At 35.7% G+C, this 3,982-nt stretch overlaps 8 non-coding genes and 5 pseudogenes across 8 annotated transcripts; all 13 read right to left on the bottom strand.

Annotated features, from left to right (window-relative positions):
* Positions 1 to 294: 294 nt before the first annotated feature.
* On the bottom strand, positions 295 to 413 carry LOC125140427. Its single transcript, XR_007139718.1, has one exon. It is a non-coding gene; the product is annotated as a 5S ribosomal RNA (ribosomal RNA).
* A 202-nt stretch (positions 414 to 615) lies between these two features.
* Positions 616 to 735, bottom strand: LOC125140424. Its single transcript, XR_007139715.1, has one exon. It is a non-coding gene; the product is annotated as a 5S ribosomal RNA (ribosomal RNA).
* Positions 736 to 923: 188 nt separating this feature from the next.
* Positions 924 to 1,042, bottom strand: LOC125140429 (annotated as a pseudogene).
* Positions 1,043 to 1,237: 195 nt separating this feature from the next.
* On the bottom strand, positions 1,238 to 1,356 carry LOC125140440 (annotated as a pseudogene).
* A 182-nt stretch (positions 1,357 to 1,538) lies between these two features.
* Positions 1,539 to 1,657, bottom strand: LOC125140422. Its single transcript, XR_007139713.1, has one exon. It is a non-coding gene; the product is annotated as a 5S ribosomal RNA (ribosomal RNA).
* Positions 1,658 to 1,837: 180 nt separating this feature from the next.
* LOC125140421 lies at positions 1,838 to 1,956 on the bottom strand. The gene has a single exon (XR_007139712.1). It is a non-coding gene; the product is annotated as a 5S ribosomal RNA (ribosomal RNA).
* A 181-nt stretch (positions 1,957 to 2,137) lies between these two features.
* On the bottom strand, positions 2,138 to 2,256 carry LOC125140426. Its single transcript, XR_007139717.1, has one exon. It is a non-coding gene; the product is annotated as a 5S ribosomal RNA (ribosomal RNA).
* A 194-nt stretch (positions 2,257 to 2,450) lies between these two features.
* On the bottom strand, positions 2,451 to 2,569 carry LOC125140446. The gene has a single exon (XR_007139723.1). It is a non-coding gene; the product is annotated as a 5S ribosomal RNA (ribosomal RNA).
* Positions 2,570 to 2,745: 176 nt separating this feature from the next.
* On the bottom strand, positions 2,746 to 2,864 carry LOC125140431 (annotated as a pseudogene).
* Positions 2,865 to 3,053: 189 nt separating this feature from the next.
* On the bottom strand, positions 3,054 to 3,171 carry LOC125140443 (annotated as a pseudogene).
* Positions 3,172 to 3,359: 188 nt separating this feature from the next.
* LOC125140441 lies at positions 3,360 to 3,478 on the bottom strand. Its single transcript, XR_007139721.1, has one exon. It is a non-coding gene; the product is annotated as a 5S ribosomal RNA (ribosomal RNA).
* Positions 3,479 to 3,644: 166 nt separating this feature from the next.
* On the bottom strand, positions 3,645 to 3,764 carry LOC125140428. Its single transcript, XR_007139719.1, has one exon. It is a non-coding gene; the product is annotated as a 5S ribosomal RNA (ribosomal RNA).
* Positions 3,765 to 3,947: 183 nt separating this feature from the next.
* The window catches only part of LOC125140435, a 120-nt pseudogene continuing 85 nt past the window's right edge, over positions 3,948 to 3,982 (bottom strand).

Raw genomic sequence — 3,982 nt, 5'->3', positions numbered from 1 at the left:
CCCAGCAGTCGCCTATCCAAGTACTAACCAGGCCCGACTCTGATTAGCTTCCGAGATCAGACGAGATCAGGCATTCTCAGAGTGGAATGGCCGTAAGCTAGAGGAAAGTTGGAATGGAACCCATTTAAAAATTGTTTGTTTTTTCTTTATATTTATTTATTATTTATTTATTATTATATTGATTGATTGATTTGATTGTATTGTTTTCTATCAAAACATTAGCTACAGGGTATGAATATAAGATGTTGTTGTTAGAGAATTCAAATAGTAAAGTAAATGAATGCCTATGTCAAAAGCTTACAGCACCTGGTATTCCCAGCCAGTCGCCTATCCAAGTACTAACCAGGCCCGTCTCTGATTAGCTTCCGAGATCAGACGAGATCGGGCATTCTCAGAGTGGAATGGCCGTAAGCTAGAGGAAAGTTGGAATGGAACCCATTTAAAAATTGTTTGTTTTTTCTTTCTTTTATTTATTTATTTATTTATTTATTATTTATTTATTTATTTATTTATTTATTTATTGTTTTCTATCAAAACATTAGCTACAGGGTATGAATATTAAGATGATGTTGTTAGAGAATTCAAATAGTAAAGTAAATGAATGCCTATGTCAAAAGCTTACAGCACCTGGTATTCCCAGGCAGTCGCCTACCCAAGTACTAACCAGGCCCGACTCTGACTTAGCTTCCGAGATCAGACGAGATCGGGCATTCTCAGAGTGGAATGGCCGTAAGCAGAGGAAAGTTGGAATGGAACCCATTTAAGATTGTTTGTTTTTTCTTTTATTTCCCTATTTCTTTTTCCCTATTTCTTATTTATTGTAATTGTTGTTTTCTATCAAAACATTAGCTACAGGGTATGAATATTAAGATGTTTGTTGTTAGAGAATTCAAATAGTAAAGTAAATGAATGCCTATGTCAAAAGCTTACAGCACCTGGTATTCCCAGGCAGTCTCCTACCCAAGTACTAACCAGGCCCAACTCTACTTAGCTTCAGAGATCAGACGAGATCGGGCATTCTCAGTGTGGAATGGCCATAAGCTAGAGGAAAGTTGGAATGGAACCCATTTAAAAATTGTTTGTTTTTTCTTTTTTTATATATATATATTTATTTATTTATTTAGTTCTTTATTTATTTTATTTGTTGTTTTATTTCAATATATTAGCTACAGGTATGAATATTAAGATGTTGTTGTTAGAGAATTCAAATAGTAAGTAAATGAATGCCTATGTCAAAAGCTTACAGCACCTGGTATTCCCAGGCAGTCGCCTACCCAAGTACTAAACCAGGCCCGACTCTGATTAGCTTCCGAGATCAGACGAGATCGGCATTCTCAGAGTGGAATGGCCGTAAGCTAGAGGAAAGTTGGAATGGAACCCATTTAAAAATTGTTTGTTTGTTCTTTTTATTTATTTTTATATTTATTGTATTTATTGTAATTGATTGTTTTCTAGCAAAACATTAGCTACAGGGTATGAATATTAAGATGTTGTTGTTAGAGAATTCAAATAGTAAAGTAAATGATGCCTATGTCAAAAGCTTACAGCACCTGGTATTCCCAGGCAGTCGCCTATCCAAGTACTAACCAGGCCCGACTCTGATTAGCTTCCGAGATCAGACGAGATCAGGCATTCTCAGAGTGGAATGGCCGTAAGCTAGAGGAAAGTTGGAATGGAACCCATTTAAAAATTGTTTGTTTTTTCTTTTTATTTATTTATTTATTGATTGATTGATTGATTGATTGTTTTCTATCAACACATTACCCACAGGGTATGAATATTAAGATGTTGTTGTTAGAGAATTCAAATAGTAAAGTAAATGAATGCCTATGTCAAAAGCTTACAGCACCTGGTATTCCCAGGCAGTCGCCTATCCAAGTACTAACCAGGCCCGACTCTGATTAGCTTCCGAGATCAGACGAGATCAGGCATTCTCAGAGTGGAATGGCCGTAAGCTAGAGGAAAGTTGGAATGGAACCCATTTAAAAATTGTTTGTTTTTTCTTTTTATTTATTTATTTATTAGTATTTGATTGTTATTGATTGTTTTCTATCAAACACATTAGCTACAGGGTATGAATATTAAGATGTTGTTGTTAGAGAATTCAAATAGTAAAGTAAATGAATGCCTATGTCAAAGCTTACAGCACCTGGTATTCCCAGGCAGTCGCCTACCCAAGTACTAACCAGGCCCAACTCTACTTAGCTTCCGAGATCAGACGAGATCCGGCATTCTCAGAGTGGAATGGCCGTAAGCTAGAGGAAAGTTGGAATGGAACCCATTTAAAAATTGTTTGTTTTTTCTTTATTTATTACTTATTTATTTATTTATTATTTATTTATTTATTTATTATTTATGTTTTCTATCAAAACATTAGCTACAGGGTATGAATATTAAGATGTTGTTGTTAGAGAATTCAAATAGTAAAGTAAATGAATGCCTATGTCAAAAGCTTACAGCACCTGGTATTCCCAGGCAGTCGCCTATCCAAGTACTAACCAGGCCCGACTCTGATTAGCTTCCGAGATCAGACGAGATCGGGCATTCTCAGAGTGGAATGGCCGTAAGCTAGAGGAAAGTTGGAATGGAACCCATTTAAAAATTGTTTGTTTTTTTATTTATTTATTTATTTATTTATTTATTTATTTATTTATTGTTTTCTATCAAAACATTACCCACAGGGTATGAATATTAAGATGTTGTTAGAGAATTCAAATAGTAAAGTAAATGAATGCCTATGTCAAAAGCTTACAGCACCTGGTATTCCCAGGCAGTCGCCTATCCAAGTACTAACCAGGCCAAACTCTACTTAGCTTCCGAGATCAGACGAAATCGGGCATTCTCAGAGTGGAATGGCCATAAGCCAGAGGTAAGTTGGAATGGAACCCATTTATAGATTGTTTGTTTTTTCTTTTTCCCTATTTCTTTTTCCCTATTTCTTTATTTATTGTATTGTTTGTTTTCTATCAAAACATTAGCTACAGGGTATGAATATTAAGATGTGTTGTTGTTAGAGAATTCAAATAGTAAAGTAAATGAATGCCTATGTCAAAAGCTTACAGCACCTGTATTCCCAGGCAGTCGCCTATCCCAAGTACTAACCAGGCCCGACTCTACTTAGCTTCCGAGATCAGACGAGATCGGCATTCTCAGAGTGGAATGGCCATAAGCCAGAGGAAAGTTGGAATGGAACCCATTTAAAAGATTGTTTGTTTTTTCTTTTTCCCTATTCTTTTCCCTATTTCTTTATTTATTGTAATTGTTGTTTTCTATCAAAACATTAGCTACAGGGTATGAATATTAAGATGTGTTGTTGTTAGAGAATTCAAATAGTAAAGTAAATGAATGCCTATGTCAAAAGCTTACAGCACCTGGTATTCCCAGGCAGTCGCCTATCCAAGTACTAACCAGGCCCGACTCTGCTTAGCTTCCGAGATCAGACGAGATCAGGCATTCTCAGAGTGGAATGGCCGTAAGCTAGAGGAAAGTTGGAATGGAACCCATTTAAAAATTGTTTGTATTTATTTATTATTATTGATTGATTGATTGATGTTTTCTATCAAACATTAGCCCACAGGGTATGAATATTAAGATGTTGTTGTTAGAGAATTCAAATAGTAAAGTAAATGAATGCCTATGTCAAAAGCTTACAGCACCTGGTATTCCCAGGCAGTCGCCTATCCAAGTACTAACCAGGCCCCAACTCTGATTAGCTTCCGAGATCAGACGAGATCAGGCATTCTCAGAGTGGAATGGCCGTAAGCTAGAGGAAAGTTGGAATGGAACCCATTTAAAATTGTTTGTTTTTTCTTTTTATTTATTTATTTATTTATTGATTTATTGATTGATTGTTGTTTTCTATCAAAACATTAGCTACAGGGATATGAATATTAAGATGTTGTTGTTCGAGAATTCAAATAGTAAAGTAAATGAATGCCTATGTCAAAAGCTTACAGCACCTGGTATTCCCCAGGCAGTCGCC

This window comes from Tachysurus fulvidraco, unplaced genomic scaffold, assembly GCF_022655615.1.
Source record: "Tachysurus fulvidraco isolate hzauxx_2018 unplaced genomic scaffold, HZAU_PFXX_2.0 HiC_scaffold_123_np12, whole genome shotgun sequence".
In the NCBI taxonomy this organism is placed as follows: Eukaryota; Metazoa; Chordata; class Actinopteri; order Siluriformes; family Bagridae; genus Tachysurus; species Tachysurus fulvidraco.
The sequence above is the reverse complement of the archived record's forward strand: the minus strand, read 5'-3'. Positions and strand labels throughout refer to the sequence as shown.